The sequence below is a fragment of the Alligator mississippiensis genome, chromosome 1 (genome assembly GCF_030867095.1).
Source record: "Alligator mississippiensis isolate rAllMis1 chromosome 1, rAllMis1, whole genome shotgun sequence".
In the NCBI taxonomy this organism is placed as follows: domain Eukaryota; kingdom Metazoa; phylum Chordata; order Crocodylia; family Alligatoridae; genus Alligator; species Alligator mississippiensis.
In genome coordinates this window covers 427402748-427424056 of record NC_081824.1, presented here as the reverse complement: position 1 = coordinate 427424056, position 21309 = coordinate 427402748, and the positions used below count along the sequence as shown (strand labels likewise).

Genomic DNA, 21309 nt, shown 5'->3' with positions numbered 1-21309 from the left:
CCAAGTGCCTGGCTTCCAAGAAGGTCGGAGCCAACCTCGGCCTCGTCCCACTAACGCAGCAGCAGCCCCTCTCTTTTATTTCCCTCTCAACTTGCCTTCCGTCGCTGCCACCTCTCAGTCATCTCTGAAGGTCAGCCAAGATCCACTGTACGAAGCTTTAATGCAATCCCTGGCTTCTCCCCAGGTTGGTCTTCAGGTGTCAGTCTCAAGAGTGTGTTTCTGCTCGGTGTCCAGAAGAGTTCTGGTTATTGCATTTTTAAACACCAGCAAAAAAAGCTTAAAATCCTAGGACTGGAAGGGGCCTTGGTGTTCATCTGACCCCCACGCTCAAAGACCCCCATCTGGTGGTCTGACCCCCATGCAGGCAGCACGCTACTCCTAAATCAGGGATGCCCAGCTGGCAGTCCAAAGGATGCATCCAGTTAACATGTGGTCCCAAGGCTCCTGGTTTGTCTGCCACTTCCCCCACTGCTCCTGCTGTTGTGGTCCTTGGGGTCCTGCTTCCTCCAGCTTTCACTTCTGACCCCCATCCTTGGGGGCAGAGCAGGGCAGGGCAGCCTGCCCCATGGAGCCTGCGATCCACAGTGAGGCTCAGGACACCCTTGCAGGACAGCATCGGAAGAGGATGCCCACTGTGCACCTGGGAAGCCTGTGTAGCATGGCTGCAGGGGGCCTACAGCAAGGGCACCAGTTCCTTGGGGGATGCCTGCCCCATGGCTTGTAGCTCAGGGTGCAAATGGCCCCTGGCTGTTCAGAAGTTGAACCAGCCCATAAAGCAGGAGGGCTTTGCTTGACTCCGTGCATGTACCGGTGCCAAAGCTGAGCAGCAAGGAGCTATGCCTACGATGCTACTGCTTTGCCCAGGCCCCTGCCCACACACCAACCTCCTCAAGGCTGTGGCACAGGCACAGATTCCAGCAAACCAAGCTCAGAGCAGCTCCCCAGCAACTGGCAGCTATGCTCACACCCCAGCTGAGGAGTGGGGAGGGGCTGGGGGAAAATACATCATCACAGAAGCAGCTCCCAGTGGCCTGGCCCCAGCACTGATTCACAGATGAAGCTACCCAGCCCACGACAGACCAGAGCTAGGTTGTTCTGGTCTGCTGCTTGAAAAGATTGCCAGCTGCTGCCCTAAACCTGTGGTTCTCCACCTTGTTAGACTCAAGGCACCCCTCAGAAAATGCCAGCTCTTAGCTTTTGTTCATTTTTGACTACAGAAATATAATATAGCAATTCTTTTTGTGCAAGGAACTCAGACTACAGGAGGGCAGAATGTTTTTGACACTATGGATTCCTGTTTGAAAGGTCTCAGTTTATGTTGTAAATCGTGTAGGTAGATGTTTGCATACCTAAAAGGGCTAATATTGCCTGGCACCCCACAGCACCCTTAAAAGGATCTCACAGTACGCCAAGGTGCCATGGGATCCTGATTAAGAATTACTGCCTAGATAAGGCCTAACTAGCACCAAATAGAGTTATGCTATTGCTTCCTGCACATCTACGCATGCAATTAATGCACCTGAATTTTCTCTGCAGAAAGTTCAGCTCATTAAAGTGCTCTGGGATGCATGTCTATACGAGCAGCCCCATTGGGAGCAAATTGCGCCTGACAGAAGTAGCCCAGTCCAGGGTGGCTCCTGCCCTGCTCTGCCATCCTGCAGCAGAGCCAGGGGGAGCTACAGCCTCCACTGGGTGCCAGCGCCATGGCTGCAGGGGCACGGGAGGTGGCACAAGGGCTGGTCCTGATTCTCACCTTCCAGGAGAGCTGTTCCTGCTCAGTGGGGACCACTGCCTGCCAGCCACGTGGTAATTGGCAGGGTCCCAATCCCCACATGGCCGGGAGAGTGGTCGTCACTTGGGTGGCAGGCAGCATACCTCCCCTCCCAAGTGGGAAGTGGGACCTTCATGTGGCTGGCCAGCAGTATACCTGACAACCAAGCTCTCCCAACCAAGTAAGGATTGGGTCCTGACCTGATCTCCATGTGGTCGGGACACAGCAATCCTGGCTGCCAGGACAGCTCTACCAGCCTCATGGGGATTGGGTCAGGACCCAATCTTCACATAGCAGGTAGACAGCTGCTCCTGCACCCAGCATATGTTCCCACCCCCCCCCACCCACATCAGGGCTTGCATATGTGTAAATGGTGACTAATGGTAATCTAATGCGCCTTAAAACTTAGATTAATGTGCAGTAAAGCATCTAATGTAGATGTGCCCACCCCCGTGTTTTATGCCTAATACTTCTATTGATGCAGCCCAAAATAACGTTTTCTTTTTTGTGTGACTACATCACATAGTTGACTCATATTGAATTTGTGATCCACCAAAACCCCCAGCTCTTTCTCAGAAATCCTTTCTACCACCCATTCAGTTATTTCCTATTTGTGTACTTGGTTATGGTTATTCTTCCCCAGGTTTAGCACTTCACATTTGTCTGTGTCCAATTTCACTCTGTTGTCACTAGCCCAGCTCTCCAATCAATATCCTTTTGAATTCTACTCCTATTCTCCAAAGTCCTTCCCCTCTCTTTAAATGTTCCTCTATTTTGGTAATCATACATCCATTTGTGTTGTGTCAGAGTTGATGGTAGTTTTACATAGAATTTCCATTATGGGTTGTATGGGACAGTTTGGGTAGGGATGATCCTGTCTCAGATGGCCTATGGAGGTTCCTTCCAGCCCTGCTTCTCTCTTATTCTATGATTTTCAGCCTTTATTTATTGAAGGGGTGTCTGGCATAAGGCCTGCAGGCTGGATCCAGCCTATGGAGCTACTCATTCAGCCCTGGGTAATATGGCGATTGGCAATAAGAGCATGACCAAGAGTTAACAGTCCTGGTCACCCTCTGGCCTCTTCTCCTGTCACCACGGCTGTGACCCTAGCTCCTTGACCACTGACCCCACTGCTGCCACATGCTGGAGCTACTGCCACTGTCGCCACCACCATCACCACCATGTGCCCTGTGCCTGAGCTAGAGCTAGAGCTGCCACTGCAGTATGGCACACACAACAGGAGCTGGAGCTGTGCTGTGTGCCCTATGCTGGAGCCAGAACTGCTGCCATTGGCACCACCACTGCCATGTGCCCTGGGCTGGATCTAGCCCACAAAAAGCCCCACAGTCCAGATATGGTACAGGGCATAAAGTGAGTTTGACACCACTCCCTTATTGACTTGCTTCAGTAGGTTTTCTCTTGCCTATCCATAATGCAGTTTGGTAAACTTGTATGGTAATCTTGCTCTGCAAGGTGTCCAAGTGGGGTGAATATTAAAGGTTAGAAGCTGCTATCATTTGCTGTTTTGGTGGGGATTGATGTGAACTGAACTGGTGATCTCAGTTCTTCACCCCCCTTTCCCTCATACTTTCAGCCTATAAATTATGAAGGACATTTGCTACGTTGAGCTCAGTTTGTGACATCTCACAATTTCCAGACCAATAGTTTGTGCTGACACAGGACTGGGAGCATACATGTAAGAAGGACCTGTGAGACCCTCACAAGGCCTACAAGATATGTCTTCAACCAACCCTGTTCCACCAGTACAGAAAAGGGACAGAGCCATAAACCATTTCTCCTGTGTGACTTCCTAGTTTCTAGCACCATAGCTGAACTTTCATTGTTTTGAAACCAGATGTTCAAGTACTGAGACCTGCATAGGCCTTGCATAGGTGGATAAATGGTACTTCCTTTCTCATTCTCCCACCCTGCTTATGGACTCCTGAGGGGATAGTAACAGTCTAGTATGGGTATCATAAAGCAAGGAAAGAGACTGCAGTTAATGAAACGGAGCATCTAGGTTTGCTCAGAAACCCATATTTCAGTTCTAAAATATTCTTTATAAAAATGCAAAACAAGAACTCTTGCTCTGAGCACAAATGATTCAAATGCTGAAAGTCCCTTTATCTGTTGACCTTTCCTTTAAAGCAGAAATGGTCCTTTTAATACCTTTATGAAGTTTCACAACCTTCACAAACTAGTTTGATATTGGATTAGCTGTAATATGGGTCATATGAGCAGCAAGAAAGCATTACTTGTTTCAGTAGCATGTGATCTACATTTGCTCAACTCAGGTTTAAGGACAACACTGCCTTGCGACATGCCTACTAATGCATGGCATACTAAAAGCAAAATGCCTGGATCATGTACTCCATATAGCTAACTGATTTGTCCCCATGCATTGAAAATCAAAACAAATGCTCTCCAAGTATCGATCTGGCATGAAATGAACTGAATTGATACCACAGTTCCTTGCACATCCTAGACTCCAAAGGTCTGGTTAATTCTGTGCCGTCATGGTATTTATTTGTCAAAGGTGTCAAAGAAAAAATATTGCCTGATGTATATTAGATGCTTAACCAAGTTAGCCAATCATCTTTCTATTGTTCTACCAAGACATGGGAAAACATACTCAGGGTGCATCTACATGTCGCCCTATGGCGATGTTTTTACTGCACCATGCTTTTGCACTTTCTTTTGGGAGTACTAAAGCATGGTGCAGTAACTACCTGTACTATGCCGTGCACACAGCGTACAGTTAGTTTTTGCCACTATTTTGACATAGCAGCATGCTAAAATGGTGCAGTATGCCACTATGGCGAAGTAGCTACCAATCACGTGTAGACTCACAAGATTGCTATGCCACCATAGCGTGTCATATGGTGAGGTAGTGCATCGCAATGGTGAAGTAGGGGGATGTGTAGATGCATCCTCAGTAGATTAGCTGAGTTTGGATTATTGCACCCATAATGGTACAATGCTGTCTAGGTAGTAGAGAAGTTATTTGGAAGAACTGGGCGTGTCTACATGTGCACATTTACTGCACAATAACCAAAATTACTACGCAGTACGGGTGCGTGTCTACATGTGCATGCCTGTATTGTGCAGTAAATATGACAACATACCAACTTGAGCATAAATTTGATACCTGCATTATGCAGGTATCAAATTTACACCCAATTAGTTACTGCATAGTAACATGTGTAGATGCCTTACTGCACAGTAACACTGTGTGCATGTTCTGAATTTGCCTGATAGTTTAAGATCAGATTTGATTGAGGGATGTTTATAGCCTTATAGAAGTGGAACATTGGCTGCCATGGTTCCCCTGTTTTACCTGCAAGGGTAGGGTGTTACGTCTATGTTGTGTCAGGGTTGAGGGTAGTCTTTTATAGAGTTTAAATCATGGTTGTATAGGATGGTTTGGATAAGGATGATCCTTCCTCAGGCAAGGGGGTGGAGTAGATGACCTCTGGAGCCCCCTTCCAGCCACACTTCTCTATGAATTCTATGACTTCTAAGTCTATAGCATTTTCAAGCATCACAATATATGAGTACTAGCTCTCTCTGATGCAAACATCTGTGTTTTTTGTCAGCCCTAGTCTGGCTGACACAACAGTAACTCAATTTGATGAAAATCACATTATCCTTGTTTTGCAGTTTATACTGCTAGCTTATTGGTTAATAGTTTCTGCTTGGATTCCCTCTGTGTACAAATATGTGGAGAAGTGCATATGCTATGTGTATAGGCCAAGGTTTTTAGAAGCAGTCAATGATCTTTTTACTGTAAATGTTTTGTTTTTTTTAATTGATTTTGCAGGTGGCATTTAAACTGTGTGCCTCAGGGCTTAGAAAAACTGCCAAAAGATTTTGTGCTGTTCTCTTGAATTTTGAAAATGATCTACTCAGTCTGATCAAAGGGCAAAGGCAGTATATTGTTGTTTTCAGATACAGGGATCTTTGGCCACTGGATCTTGTGCTACAAAGGAAACTGGACTTAAATTATGCGGCTGGGTCCTTGCAGTCTGTGGCTGGCTTGGTGGCCTAGAAATACTGAGTAAACTTACTGGTAATTTAAATTTAAAAAATAAGATTTTTAAGTACTTAGGACATAAGTGCTACAGTTAGCACAGCAGCATAGGTGGGATTTTTTTATTTTGCTATTAAATTCTCCAGCCAAGGATGATGTAGAAGGCATTTAGGGATATGGATATGCGTATTCACTGAATATTTCTACTAAAACCATCCGAAGTGACTTAGTTAATAGTGTTGACATGTAAAATGTGATCATTAGGTTTTTAGGATTGATGATCCAGTGAGATACTGTGGTACTTCAAACCTCTTGAGATCATTTTTCTGCCTGAGGACTCAGGTTGAGAAAATTGCACCAGTTTTACATTCAGATCATGTTTTTAAGGTTCTCTTCCTAATAACAGGGAATGCAAGTATTTTAAATTAAGAACTGCAGCACAACTTTATACCTCATGGTAGGTACTATTCCAAAATCAGTGTCTGCAGAAAGAGGAAATACTCTGGGTCCTACCCATGAGGAAGTCAAATGGGAGGTGGTAGGGAGATATCCACAAAAGAGAAGTGGGAGAAAAGACTGGTCTGAGTCATTATCTGGAGTTATGGTTGTTTTTCATATATAACTGTTTTGTTTTATTGTTATTTTGACTGGAATTTACTCCCTTGCTCTTTTCCTACTCACCACCAGTTTTCAGCATCCAGGACCTGGAGATCTTTGCTTGCACCTCTGTTTTCTCTTCTTTTCATGTGCTGGATGGTGGTCCTTAAGGGTCTGTTTTAGGTCTGCTTATTGTTCTGGTTGTCAGTCCTTTTGCTTCATAGTCACTTTCTTTTATTTCATTTCCTGCAGTATATCACCCGGGTGTTACTTTTGAAAGTGATTTTCATTTTATGTAGCACTTAGTTCTATTTCTGAAAGGTATGGTCACCAATTGTTCAGAAATCTTTAAGAATTCAGACTATAGAGACAACTAAAACTTTAAGGCATACAGAGGTTTGTTCTGTGACAGATTATAGCCCTGCCATTCTTACAGATGTCTTTGTGGGTCCCTCCCTGCCTTTGCCCACTTCAGTGTTTAAAAGCGTTCGTTGTTTGCCTCTGGTGTAAGGGTTTAATTTCAGATTTAAATCTGTGCATTCAAAGCCCTTTTTTTCTGGTGAACATTTTATTTAAATAACTGGGCAGCAGACTCTCCATTGCATCAGTGCTGTGCTCGGACCCTGTGTGTGTACAGTAGAAAGGACCCTTGTGGAGCTAGTTGTGGCTCCAGAATCCCTATCCTAGGCCCAGCTCATGTTCAAACTGTCTGGGTATATTACACTTTTGGGGACATTACAACTGTTCTTCCCCTGGTATGGAGAGATGCCCTCTCCTGCATTTCCCTTCATACTCTAGCCCAGAGGTGTCAAACTCATCTGGCCCGAATGGGGCCAGTCTATGGGCTGGTTTGGGCCTACAGACCCACCTCTCCATGCCAGAGCCAATGCTCACTCTGGGACCCATGCTGCAGGTGGTGCCCATTTCAGCCAGTTTGGGATGCATGCCAAACAGAGTGTCCATTCCAGTACTTCCGGGATGGGTGCTGTGTGCAGCTTGGGTCCTGGACTGGCTGGAACAGGTGCTGCATGTGGCACTGTCCTGGACTGCTGGAGGCAGGTGCCATGTATAGTGCAGATCTCAGACTGGCCTGAACAGACACCATGTGCATTGTGCATCCCAGGCCCTGCACACAGGGCTGGTCCAATGCGCACCACTTGGATCAATTATCAGACTTGGGGTTAGCACTGGAGGCTGGATAAGGGGGCTCTGTGGGCCAGATCTTTGACACCCCTTCTGTAGCTTGTTCGTAGAGAGTGGGGTGGCTGACAAAGGAAGCACCTCTATCACTTCTGTAATTCTTCTAGCGGTAGAGAGATCTTCTTACAGTAAGACTTATCAACTCTTCAGTTTTTCATAGGTGGGATGGCCTCAACTATTTCTACATGGTTTCAAAGTGTGATTGGTACAGTGCTACTTTTAGAACCAATTTTTGGAGAAAGATGAGATGAAAAAATGGAGATGTAATGGCATATGAATTGCTTAGCTCTAGGTGAGATGCCACAGAGAATCAACAAACAAAATCCAGATAAAATATTTATACTATTCTGCAGCAAAACTGGGACCCATTCTATGTAAGTTGTCTTTTTGAAGTTAATGGAATGACTTACGTATAGTTGTGGAAAAAATGTTTCAGGATCAGTGTCCAAATGTTATTGTCCGTGAACTGATTTTTTTTTTTCTGTAGAAGAGCAGGTTAATAATAGAAACATAATTTTAGTGGCTGCTTCTCCACAGTGTAGTGGATATTTAAGTAACACCATGCATTTTGAAAGGCCATCATTCTCTTGTTTCTGGAAGCTTAAACTGATAGTTTAAAGGAATGAGTAAGGGAAGTAAACATTCACATTTATGAAGTGCCTTTCATGCAGCAGGCTGCCTGTCACTGAAGGGCTCACACACCTGACTTCCACTAGAGTTACATTTTTATCAAGCTTGATAAAAATGATGTAGCATGATGTAGCCTTTAACAAATTGCTTCACCTAAAGATGAGACAACTAACCTGTTTTCCCAGGCTGGTAAAAGCTCATTACCACACTGAGGTCTTTTTCCAGGACACAAGTTTATTTGTTACAATAAAACTTAGACAAACAAAACACTGCCTCTGTTTACTCTGTACTGTAGTTCTCATAGGTGCCTACCTTCCAGTTTATTTCCTACCTTTTTACCATCTTGTACCATCTACACTTTTCCCAGACCCTGACAAAGGGACTTTGATCCCAAAAGCTTGCAGAAAAGGACAATTTTCTTGCCATTTTCCAGTTGGTCTAATAAAAGGTATCATTTTGGAACCAAGAGTTCTAGTTTTTTGAATACCTTCCAATGTTGCTGCTTCATTGTCTAGTACAGGAATTTGCTTCTTTCCTGGAAACTCTCTGCAGTCCTTAATAGTGAACACCTGGTCACTTCCCTGCTGCAGCAGATAATTATACACAATTGTGTTGCCCAAGGCCTGAAAGGGGAAGGCCATCTTGTTACATGGCCCTAATATGCATCAGGCTTTCCACTCAGCATTTCAGTCAGTGTGTCAAAGAGTTCCCAACAGCTTGGTAGTGCTTATTTGGCTTTTAACATTTACCATACAAGGGAATGTAATTCACTATGGAGCACAGCATGCAGGTGAAAGTAAAGAAATATCTAGGGGGGAAACTGGAAAAAAATATCTTGGGCTGTGCTTGCGGCAGGTGAAGGTGGTGGTGATAGTGCCTTTAGCTGTCCTCTGCAACAGAAGTTTGGGGGATGGATAATTTTTTACTCCCCTTCCATTTCTATAACACACTTCTCTACTTCCTGTTCCTTTCTCCACTGAGAGCTTAAGTATATTTCTCTTATATGCACCTGCTCCTTCAGAAAGTGCTTTATTTCATCATTTTCACTTACTTGCACTTCCACAAAGCTTAAGCAGGTAGCACTTAGTTCTTTACGATGCATCACAAATAGAAAACCTTTATGAAGAAATATTTTTCTCCACATTTGATCATTTAATCTAACATGTTTTCATGGGTTTTCCTCTAATGCTTCCTCCCTTGCTTAACAGGCTTGCCTCTGAGCTCTGACAATCATCACATGGACTTTATGCATACTGAAAAGTGATTCAGCAAACCATTTCCTCTCTGACCTTTGTGTTTACCTCACCCAATTGCAGAAGTCTGTAAAGAAGCCCTGCTGCCTAATTGGTACTTGTATGTGAATAACTGAGATGAAGTACTTGTCAGCATAAACCACTTCTCCTTTGAAGAATGAGGAAACGAAGATAAACAGTTGATATTTGACTAAAGGTAGAGAAAATGTGTGTTTGAGGCACCATCTTCCCTGTAGTAGGAAGTATCCTTTTAAGACTTTTATGAATTTTCTAAAATAGCTTGTTTGGACTTGAATTGGCATTCCTTGACATAGAAAAGCACACCATTCTCAGAGTAGTTTATTGCTAGTGTACCATGTGTATTTTTGCTTGCTAGTGATAACTACTTTTCTCTTTTGAGAGCACTGGTAACATTAGACTTTATTAACAATGGCTCTTTCCAATCCTTGTACTGAAGCCAGAAAGGAGGTATACTTGCCTCCTACTTTTGCTGCATGTACATCATTTTTTGCACAAATCTAATAAAACTATTTCTCTAAAAAAATGAATATCCATCACCTGTCATCAGCAGCAATTACAAATAGCTGTATTTTGCTTCAGACTAACATTATTAATGACTAGAGAGCAACCTTTTATTTAGGGTGTTATGGGTAATAGGATATAACTAAGCAGAGGAAAAACTAGGCTAAATATAATCAGGAAAACTTCCTGGTAGTGATGTCTAGGGAGCTGTTCTAAAACCTGCTGAACTCAGTAGAAGTTCATCTATTCATTTCTTGCATGGGTTTAGGCTGAGGCCCTGGCAAGTTATGAGGTCATAGATATTTCATCACTTGTGATATTTAAAAGTAGAATGAATGAGAAAATATAATATACCATTGGTAGGAATTGATTTAATTGTAAATCTTGGCCTCATTAATGAAAAAACTCCCAGGGTTAGCATTTCATATATATTTTCTGTGGTGGAGGTGTTAATTGCATTCTCTATAGAGGAACAATGGGGACTCTTGGTAGGTAAGGCAAAAAAAGAACCCAGTTATTGATCCTCCTTTTTATTTACTCAGAAAATATTCAAACGTAACATTTTCTTGCTTTCCACCTGACTCTCTTAGTCTGTTGTATGTCTGTTTAATAGACCATTATTGAAATCTCTATGGCTTTTGATATTATTTTGCTCTGAGAACACTTTGAACATTGTTCATATATTTAAACCATTTACTGTACTTTTGTTTACAAAGAAGTCTGTAGGTACAGAAAGTTCTCTGGAAGCATGAAGGTGCACGGAAGTCAAATAATTTAGTCACATTAAATTGAATTTTTTGAAATAAGAACAGCAACTGAATTAATCTTCACACAGTACTCAAGTGTTTGAATGCAGATTCCCTGTTATGACTTATTACAATATTAACATTATTATTTTTTGAGTGACATGTTTAAAATGTATGGCCAAGGTTTTCAAGCCTGAATGTCTAAATTCATAATTAGTTTCATAGATTTCATAGACATTAGGGCTGGAAGGGACCTCGGAAGATCATCGAGTCCAGCCCCCTGCCCAAAGGGCAGGAAGTCAGCTGGGGTCATAGGATCCCAGCAAGATAAGCATCCAGTTTGCTCTTGAAGGTGTTCAATGTAGGCGCTTGAACCACCTCTGGTGGCAGGCTGTTCCAGACCTTGGAGGCTCAGACAGTAAAGAAATTCTTCCTTATGTCCAGCCTGAAACGGTCTTGTAGTAGTTTATGACCATTCGATCTAGTCGTCATCCCTTGGGACGCTCTGGTGAACAAACGTTCCCCCAGATACTGGTGGTCACCCCTGATCAACTTATAGGTGGCCATCAGATCACCCCTGAGCCTGCGCTTTTCCAGGCTAAAGAGCCCCAGGGCTCTCAGCCTGTCATTGTAGGGTCTGCTTCCCTGACCTCTGATCATGCGCGTGGCTTTTCTCTGGACTCTCTCAAGCTTCTCCACATCCTTTTTGAATTGTGGAGCCCAAAACTGGACGCAGTGCTCCAGCTGCGGCCTCACTAAGGCCAAGTACAAGGGGAGAATGACGTCCCGGGATTTGCTTGAGAAGCATCTATGGATGCAAGCCAGCATTTTGGTCGCTTTACTAGCCGCAGCATTGCACTGCAGGCTCATGTTCATCTTGTGGTCAATGATGACCCCCAAGTCTCTTTCTTGCATAGTGCTAGCCAACATAGCACTGCCGAGCCTATAAGGATGCTGCAGGTTTTTCTTCCCAAGGTGGAGAACCTTGCATTTATCGGCATTGAACACCGTCAGATTCTCGTCCGCCCACTCGCTGAGCCTGCACTGAAGTTATTTTTTATTTCAGTAGTATTGAATACTGACTATTCCCAAAGGGGAAGCAAGTAGAAGGTGGCTCAGTAGCTTTGAAAATCAGGCCACTTTTATGTAAGTATCAGATCTTGAGGCACTCAGGTTTAAATATTTTGGTGTTTAGAGGTTAAGAAGTCCATCAGGCAGTGGCTCTGTTTCAGTGAAATGGTTATCTTTTCCATCAGACCCTTTCCTGTGCCGTCCCCAGTAAAAAATATTTTCTAATGTGCTGTTTTCTCTTCATCTTGATTGCCATCCCTATCCAGAGAGCTCTAGTTTCAATTCATTAGATCAATTGTATTTTACCTTTTGGCCCTACAGACCAAATGAGTGGCATGGTGCTGGGTTGCAGGCCGGATCAGACCCTGCACTTTAGGATTGGGCCTGTACTCCTGACTCTGGACCACAATGCCCCTGCCCAACCCTGCATGCCAGGATCAGGGCCCCGGGATCCTACATTGCCTCTGTCTGGGCCCATGTGCCAGGATTGGTACCCAGGGCCCTGTGCTGCCTCTGCCAAGTTCCACATGCCAGGACTGGGGCCCCAGGATCCTGTGATACCTCTGCCTGGCTCTAAGCATTGATGCTGGGCCCCGGAGCCCCACACCACCTCTGCCTGGCCGTGTGCACTGAGATTGGGCTCCAGGGAGCTGTACACCAGGATCAGGCCCCACACCACTCTGTGTACTGTATCTAGCATGGAGGGCCATGGCCTGCAGGGCTCCCCATGGGCCAGATGACAAGGTGCCAGAGGCTGAGCACCCCTACTCTAGATCAGTTGCCAATGGTTTGTTGCATAGAACCCATTTATCCAAGACTAGTGGTGACATAGCCCCTCACCAAAAACTAGGTATGGCAGATGTAGGCTCCACACCTGACTATCCGTAGGACTGGCAGCCATACACCTATATGAAGAATGCTAGTAATGACTTTTCCCTTTCAACTTTCAACAGGTATGGGTGGGATAGTGTGAGCTTCCATGCCTAATGTCTAGGAGCTGGAGAGAGAAGTGAAGGCAGGGTTGGAATTACAGGGGGCCCTGGGGGGGGCTGAGTCCCCACATAAGAGACAAGAGCCCCCTGTAAGGTTTGAAAATGATAACGTGGGGGGGGTCTCTGATTTTATTAGGGTATTGTGATGGGCAGCCCAATTCTTTCTTTTTTTTTGCAGACCCCCCCCCCCAAATAGTCAAAGGGTAATTTGAACCCTGGGTGAAGGTAGGCAAGCCTCAGGGCCAGAACTGGAGCCCTTTGGCAGCATGCTCCTTTTCTGGGTGGTTCCTAACGGCTGTGGGAATGAGTGAAAGGCTCTGCTGAGTAGTGCTCTGCTCAACCTGTCGAGAGAACAAGGTAGACAGGAGGGTGGGGGGGGAGGAGAAACTGGGGGAGGGGGAGAACACAGAGTCCCTAGCATGGAGGTAGTGAGAGGTGGGACACACTCTTAGTCTCTGATATGCAGGTAGCAGCAGGGTCACACAGAGCTCCTACTTGGGGATAAGGAGGGCCATGTGTAGCATCCAGTATAGGGGTTATGAGGGATGCGGGGCACAGAGCTCCTGGCATGAAGGATGTAGCACTCATGGAGGATGACAGGTAGAGGTGACCCTTTGAGGACAGCATGTTGGGGACATGGTGAGGAAGGAACATGACAAGAGCCTTAGGGAGAGAGAAGTGGAAAAGGAACTCAAAGAGCCACTATGACCTTCATTCCTCTCTCATACCAATGTAACTGCTTCGGCTCTATAAAACACATTGTAATTACACTGCCACACAGATTGTTCTTGAATTATCCAATCTGTAAATTTGGGGCATAAATGCATGTCAGGGTGCTGCTGGCAGCCTGTTGGGTGTACAGGGATGAAGATGGACTGTAAATGACTATATAGTATCCCTTATCCTAGATTTTAGGTTGGTACATGTCCTTCGGGGGCAGCCAAAAGCATGTCTGGCACTGCTACACTAGAGTAGAACTGGTTGTGGCATGCAGTTGATTTGTGTGATGAAACAGTTCTTATTAAAATGTACCATATCCTGCCCAACAAACAATCCTTGTTTTCTCACTCTGTCTTTTTATGTCCTGCTACAGTAACAGTTTTGTTTGACATAATTATGATGATTGTGGCTTTATCTCTGTTCTACAAGGGGCAAAAGGAAAACATTTTTATTGTATGTCTAGGAGCCAATACTCTGAGGTGCTAAATGTCTCCTAGGAAGAGCCAATAACACTTTCTCTTCTGACTTCATTGTGACTTGAGAGATCCCAGAGCGTCTGTCCGTCCGTCCGTCCGTGGCTGACAAACAGGCAATCAGAGTGTGAAAAAGGGTTTGGACAGGTGGCAATGTGCCACCATGGTGGCGGGGACACAGGGGACAGACCCTAACCCCCTGCCCTGCTCCCTGGAGGCAGTGGCAATCGAGTGGATGGAACTGGCCTCTCCCCCTCTTCCCTGCTCCCTGCAGGTGGTGGCAATGGAGTGGAGGGTGGAGATGAGGCCACCAGTGCTGGCCTTGCCTTGCCCCGCCCTCCCCCTTCCATCGTCACTGCCTGCAGGACTGACCTGGCAGCAGTGGGCAAAGGAGTGGGTGTGCAATGACGACGGCAGTAGCAGTGGAGGAAGGGGAGGAGTGGGACCAGGCCTGACTTGGGGGGGAATGGGCCCAACGTGGGGGGGAGCAGCGGGCCCAGCCTGATGCGGCCTGACACAGTAGTAGCTGGGGGAGGGGAAAAGCAGGCCTCCTTCCCCACTTGGGCCTGGGCCCACTCTTCCCCCTCATCTGCATTGGCCCCAAGCCCGCTGCTCCCCACTGCCATGGTGGCCCAGCTTCTCCCCACCCTTGGACCCGGTCTTCCCCTGCATTGGGCTGGGCCCATTCCTCTCCTCCCCCCCCCCCCCCCCCAATGCTGTGGCAGGGAGGCAGGGAATGCACCTGGACCCCAAGCAGCAGGAAGCAAGGGGGAGTGGGGCTCCATCCCATCCCCCCCTGCTCCCATCCCCCTTTCTTCTTTAGAGGCAATTGGCTAGTTTACAAAATAAACCCAGAGATTTCAATTAGGAATCCATAGTGTCAAAAACATTCTTACCTGTTACAGGCTTGCTGAGTTCTTTGCAACAGAGGAATTCCTCTAATTTTTCTATAGTCAAAAAATGGGTGAAAGCTAAGAGCTGACATTTTCCAGGCAGTGCCATTAGCCTAAAGAAGGGTGAGAACCACTGATTTATTAAAAGATCTTGCTTTTAAGTTGGGGTAGAAAAGGAGTAGGAAACACTTTTATATGCCTTATATCACATATATATAGTTAGCACTGTTATAGTTTTCTTAAGGCTTCAAGGAAGACTGGGAATCAGTCAGCTTTTTAACTGAGATTGAATGTGCTGAAAGACAGTAGAAAATATCAGGATAGTTTTCAGTTCTATTGGTAGGTTATGGAGTGTGGCTGGAAAACCCAGGACATTTCTCATACAGATGTGACAGGCTAGCTGGCAGTGACTTAGCCCAGGGGTTTTGAAAGGGCAAAAGATGATTGGAGGACTTGGGATTCCTTCTACTCACCAATCAGGCCCCAGAGACTCACCCTCCATGTCCCCTGATTGGCCCCTGGGGTCACGTGGAGGGGGATAAAAGGGGCAGCGCAGCTGACTCAGGGGAGACCAGCAAGGGTCCACAAGAAAAGAGGTTAAAAGAGCTGGCAAGAGCTGAGCCAGCGGGGTGGGAGCAGTTGCCCCAGAAGAGCCTGAAGGGGTGGGACCTGCAGGCAGCAGTTGGACCCTCAGCAGTGCGGCGTGTGGCCGGCAGGAGAGGCTCCCCACTGGGCTCCAGGATCGCCTATGAGAGGCTGTGGCCAGCAGGAGAGGTTCCTCTGCTCCAGCAAGGATCTGAGCAGCGACCTGAGAGGTTCCCAGCTCTGCTTCCAGCTCCTCCAATCAGAGGCCAGGCAGCTCGAGTTGAGGCCGGGGCTCTGGGAAGGTCAAGACCCCTTGCAGTTTGGAGTAGCACCAGCACGGGTAGTTGTGTGGTAGAGTTTCTGCCTACCTTGTGGGAGGTCTGCGTTCAAGTCCCAGTTGGGGTGAGTGAAGTAACAGGGAGAAATCCTTGTTGCAGTGGAAAGGGGTCACTGTGTTTCTCCCCCCCCCCCCTTTCCAGGTACCTAGGCCCTATATTCCTTGTTTTGTGACATTTTGTATTTTGTGCCTTTTATATTTCACCAACCAGTATTGTTTGCTCTGCTGTTTGTATTTTACATTTTGTTAACCCTGTCTTTTGTCAGTGATTGTAAGTGTCTAACCTTTGTTGAATCCTGCCCCCTCAGGGCATTGTAGTGTCTCCTATACCCCCTGGTTTATGCCAGTTATGTTCCCAGTACTGTTCTTTCATTAAAAGGTATATGGCTAAGGCCCCATTGATGGTCTGGCTCTGCTCTATAGGGGGAGGAGAGTCCCTACACCTCCCACAGCACTTGTGCACCTGCTTTGATCCCTTCAATTGGAGAGGGTATACCTCTTGGTACACCCCCGGGTTACACAGACTAACAGATTCAAAGATAATAATAATTATAAAAATCAATAACAACAATTATAGCGACTGTGCCCGCCTCTGCTCCAATAGGCGTTCCCGAGCCACTTTTACTCGGGCTGCTGACTGGGTTTGCCCCGGTCCTGCAAGAGGGCCCCAGAGGGTGCCTCGGATGACGTTGGAAGACCCCCAAGACTCGTCTGCCATGACTTTGGATGGACCTTCAGTGGTGGGGGTGGAAGCAGCCTCCAGGGTCATCACGCCTTCAACGGGCACTCACGGGGCTCCAACCTCCCCTACATCCCGGCCAAACACCACCTTCTGCCGCGGATCTCTCAGCTTCTTACTGGCCCCGCCTCGTCTCTTCCTTAGGACATCCCCTAGCCCCAGACCAGCGTGACTTGGAGACCTAAGCTGGGCTCCGGTCTGAGGGCTAAGAGGCCTGAGGTCCCTGCAGACCCTATCCTATTCTGACACCCGGTGGGCTACCACGTGAGAATAAATGAAGCCACCACCACCGTGCCTGCCAGAGAGGTGTAACCACCTGGCAGGAAGGTCCTGAGAAACTTAATGACCCCTAGCCCAAGGAGACCTGCAACTGACGGGTGCCTCAGAGCCCCATATGCAGCGCCCATCTGGGGATGTTGCTACAGCCCCCTGAGGTCCCGTTGCCCTTGTGGGCTCTCTTGCCAGTTCCTCTACCGGCTTCCCTGCCGGCTCTCTCGCTGGTTCCTTCACCGGCTTCCCTGCCAGCTCTTTCGTCGGCTCCGCAGCTGGTTCTCTCCCCCACTTTCCTACCAGCTCTCTCATCAGCTCCACAGCTGGTTTCTTTGTAGCTGCGGCTCTCACTGCTTCCGCCGCTTCCCTCGCTGCAGCAGCTTTCCCGGCCTCGGGCAGACAGACCCCGCGGGTGCAAGCTCCCGACCTTGGGTTTCCCCGCAGGCTCCCTGGTCTTCTGCCTCTCTCCTGTGTCCCCGGGGCCGCACTTTGTTCCCGCCGGGTGGTGTCTCTCACTGACGTCACCCGGTCCCAGCTGGATATGAGCGTGGCTAATGAATCGCTCAGGTGGTTTCCCGGCGTGCGCTCCCCCGCTACCCCCGGCTCCTGCAAAGGGTAAGTATGGGCTTTCTTTCTCTCTGGTTTTGGGCTGGGGTTTCCCCATAGCCCCGGCGTCCCTGGGACAGTGACTAATAATGCAGAGGTAATAAGGTCCAACTCTACCTTGCCTTCTGCTTGACTTTAAACTAATGTGACTAAGTATGTCTTCATTTTCCACATAGTTCAAGAAAGGGATTTTTGAGTTTAGATATTTAAGATCACTGCTATTAAAATTATCCCTGGACACTCAGAGGCTTGACAGGGGGAAATAAATGGGGCTTGGAAAGGGAATATTTAAATACAGTTCTCAAGCTTTTTCATAGCATAGACCATATAGTAATAGAGAAAGTATCTCATAGATGCTTCCCCTCCTGTTCACAAATAAACAGGCCACTTTCTCCATTTGTGACGGCTAAAACTGCTCAAGTGAAACAATGCTACTAGGCCTGTGCCCGCCCCCTGCTGCCCCATGCCACATGGGGGGGCTCTGTCATGAGCCCCCCCAACTGCCACCTGCTCTCCCAGCTCCCTCCCCCCCCCCCCCCCCGCATGGCTGCCCCACCCATCCCAGCTCCAGGCTCTTTAAAAAAAAAAAGCCCCCACTCACCGGCTGCTGCCAGGTGGGGGGTGATCCCCGCTGCCCCCCACTGCCCCATGCTGTAGTGGGGGCTCTGCCACTAGCCCCCTGAAGCCCCGAGGGGACTGCAGCAGCTGGTGATTTGGGGCTGGGTTTTTTTGGGTTTTTTAAAGAGCCAGGAGCTGGGGATGGCAGGGCAGCTATGGGGCGGGGGGGGCTGGGAGAGTGGGTGGGGGTCTGGGGGCTCATGGCAGAACCCCCCATGAGGCATGAGGCAGTGGGGAGAAGCAGAGATTGCCCCCCTCCCCACCTGGCAGCAGCTGGTGAGTCAGGGCTTTTTTTTAAAGAGCTGAGGCTGGGCAGGGCAGCCATTGGAGATGTGGGGGGCACGCAACCAGGGGATGGGGCCTGGCAGGGGTCCCTGCATGGTCCCCTCCTCCAGCCTCCCCTCCCCTACCCTACCCCCTACTTACCAGCATGGAGTCCAGGTCCATCTCACTGTGGCAGTGAGCTGGGACTGTCCAAATCTCCAAAGCTCTCCGAATCTTTTCCGAATTGATTCAGAGAGCTTCGAATTGATTTGGACCTTTTAACTGGATTCAGAGATTTGGTTGCTGAATCAAGCCAAATCTCCTCCGAATCAAATCATCACCTGAAGCTTTGCACAGCCCTAAATACTACTAGAAGGGTATTTGTTTGTCTGCAACCAGGGTGTGTCCTTCAAAAACAAGCAGAGAAGGCCTCACCTTGTCTCCTTTGTCCTTTATTTCATCTTTCTGTGTCCAAAAAAATTCTCTCATTCTGCTTCTCTGCACATCTTTATTTACCTGTGGTGGCCTTCTTCACCTCCCCAATGTTCACTACCTGTTGCTTTTCTGAAGCTACACCTGCTCCCTAGATCCCTCCTTTCCTGACCTTTTTTCTCTCCTGAAGTCATGTTAAGTTGTCTGACAGCTTTTGTCTTGATATATCAGTGCCTGCAAATAGCTTCTATTTTCTCTTTTCTGTTGTGTAGCACTGGATCCTAGCAAAAACAGCTAAACCACTTTGCCATGTTTTCAGCTGCTTGTTGAAGTGCCAAGCAATGAAAAGTGTGGGTCGATGAAAATCATATGAAAATTAAGACAAGATCAATGCCATGACTGGTTGCTCTTGTTGAGTCATTCGGATGACCGTTCTGAGAATGACTAATTAGTTTCACTTTTAATTCTGTTCTGTTCTCTCTTCCACTTTCTAGTAGTCTTTTGCCCTCAGTATAATTCTGCAATGTTTGGATTGTGAAATGGAGGTTTCCATTGCACTTTATTTTTAATTAGAATCTTATAAAATTAGGGTTAGGAGGGACCTCAGGTCATCTAGTCCAACCCCTGCTCAAACCAGGACTATCAACATACATACAGGCTCAGTGGTGACAGCTTAACTTGCACCACAGCCAAAAGGGACCTAGGGATAATGTTTGACCATTGCATGAATATGAGCCATCAGTGTGATACGGTGGTCAGCAGGGCTAACAGCACGCTGCCATGCATCAACCAGTGCATCTCGTGTAAAACTAAGGAAGTGATACTCCCACTGTACTCAGCACTGGTGAGACCGCAGTTGGAGTACTGTGTCAAGTTCTGGGTGCCGCATTTCAATAAGGATGTGGAAAAACTTGAGAGGGCCCAGAAAAGAGCCACCTGTATAATCAGGGACTTGCAAGGCAAGCCATACAAGGAAAGGCTGAGGGACCTGTGCCTCTTTAGCCTAAAGAAGAGAAGGTTGAGAGGAGACTTGATAGCAGTTTACTGCTATATCAAAGGAGTGCATCAGGAGCTCAGTGAACAACTGTCCACTAAGCCACCCCTGGGGAAGAACAAACTCCCCCTGGGGATACAAACTCCTGGAAGGCTGCTTCAGGCTTAGTACCAGGAAAATCTCCTTCACAGTCAGGGTGTCTAGACTGTAGAATAAACTCCCTCCAGACGTGGTGCAGTCACATACCCTGAAGGTTTTCAAGAGGAGACTAGATAGTTGCCTTTCTGGAGTTGCCTAACCCCAGTTGTCTTCTTGCCTAGAGTGGGGGGGCTGGACCTGATGATCTGTCCCTTCCAGCCCCCAACAATCTATGAATCTATGAATCCCCAACTAGATCATCCCAACCAAGACTTTGTCTAGCTGGGTCTTAAAAACTTCCAAAGATATCACATTGGCTCACCCCGCATCCACAGAGCCAGTTATCTCATCACAGAAGACAATCAGATTGGTCAGGTATGACTTGCCCATGGTGAATCCATATTGACTGTTCCTCATCACCTTCTCCTCCAAGTGGTTAGAAATGGAATCTTTGAGGATCTGCTTCATAACTTTTCCAGGGACTGAGGTGAGGCTGACTGGTCCGTAGTTCCCTGGATCCTCCTTTTCCTCTTTCTTAAAGATGGGCACTATATTTGTCCTCTTCTAATTGTCTGGGACCTCTCCTGATTACCATGAGTTTTCAAAGATGATGGCCAGTGGCTCTGCAATCACATTGGCCAACTCCCTCAGCACCCATGGGTGCATCCTATCCAGCCCCATGGACTTGTACACATGCAACTTTTCTAAATAGTTCCTAACCAGTTATTTTGCTACAGTTGGCTGCCTACCTCCTCTCCAAACTGTGCTGTCTGGTGCAGTAGCCTGGGAGCTGACCTTGCCTGTGAAGGCTGATGTGAAAAAAGCATTGAGTACTTCAGCCTTTTCTGCATCCTCTGTCACTAGATTGCCTCCCTATTCAGGATCCTTTTCTTAATCCTCATCTTGTTACTGACATAGTTTGAGATGCTGCAAGAGGCACATATGGGAACAAAAAATGTTCCACGCACTGCAAATTTGCAATGCGGGGGCAAAATTAGACTCCTGGATATCCAGGGATCAAAAAATATCCTGGGAAAAAAGCGAGGCCGGGCATGGTTCCAGACTGTGCCCTGAAGCAACCAGAGGCTCAGGTCCTCCACAGAGACACTCTGGTAGCCAGACAGAGCATCTCTATGGCTGGCCCTCACCCTGGTGCTGAAACATGCTGCCTGCCCATGCAGAGCAGGCAGCGTGCCAGCCGCAGTGAGCTGGACCCGGGGTCTGTGCCAGTAAGTAGGAGATGGGGGCTGGAAGAGGGGGGAGGGGACCATGGAGGGACCCCCGTCAGCCCCAGTCCCCACCTGCTTTCCAAGCCTGCCCATTGCTGCCCCACCTGGCCCCATTCCTGCACACACAGCACGCTGTTAGGCAGCTGGGGCTGCTCGGGCTGAGTGATGCCGGGCCCTGGGTGACAGCCACAGCAGCCCC

At 47.4% G+C, this 21309-nt stretch overlaps 1 long non-coding RNA gene across 1 annotated transcript in view; it reads left to right on the top strand.

Moving 5' to 3' along the window:
• The first annotated feature begins 5 nt into the window (after window positions 1–5).
• The window catches only part of LOC132246970 (uncharacterized), a 40331-nt gene continuing 19027 nt past the window's right edge, over window positions 6–21309 (top strand). The window contains exon 1 of the long non-coding RNA XR_009458373.1: window positions 6–5840. This is a non-coding gene — a long non-coding RNA (uncharacterized LOC132246970). The remainder of the gene's footprint in view (window positions 5841–21309) is intronic.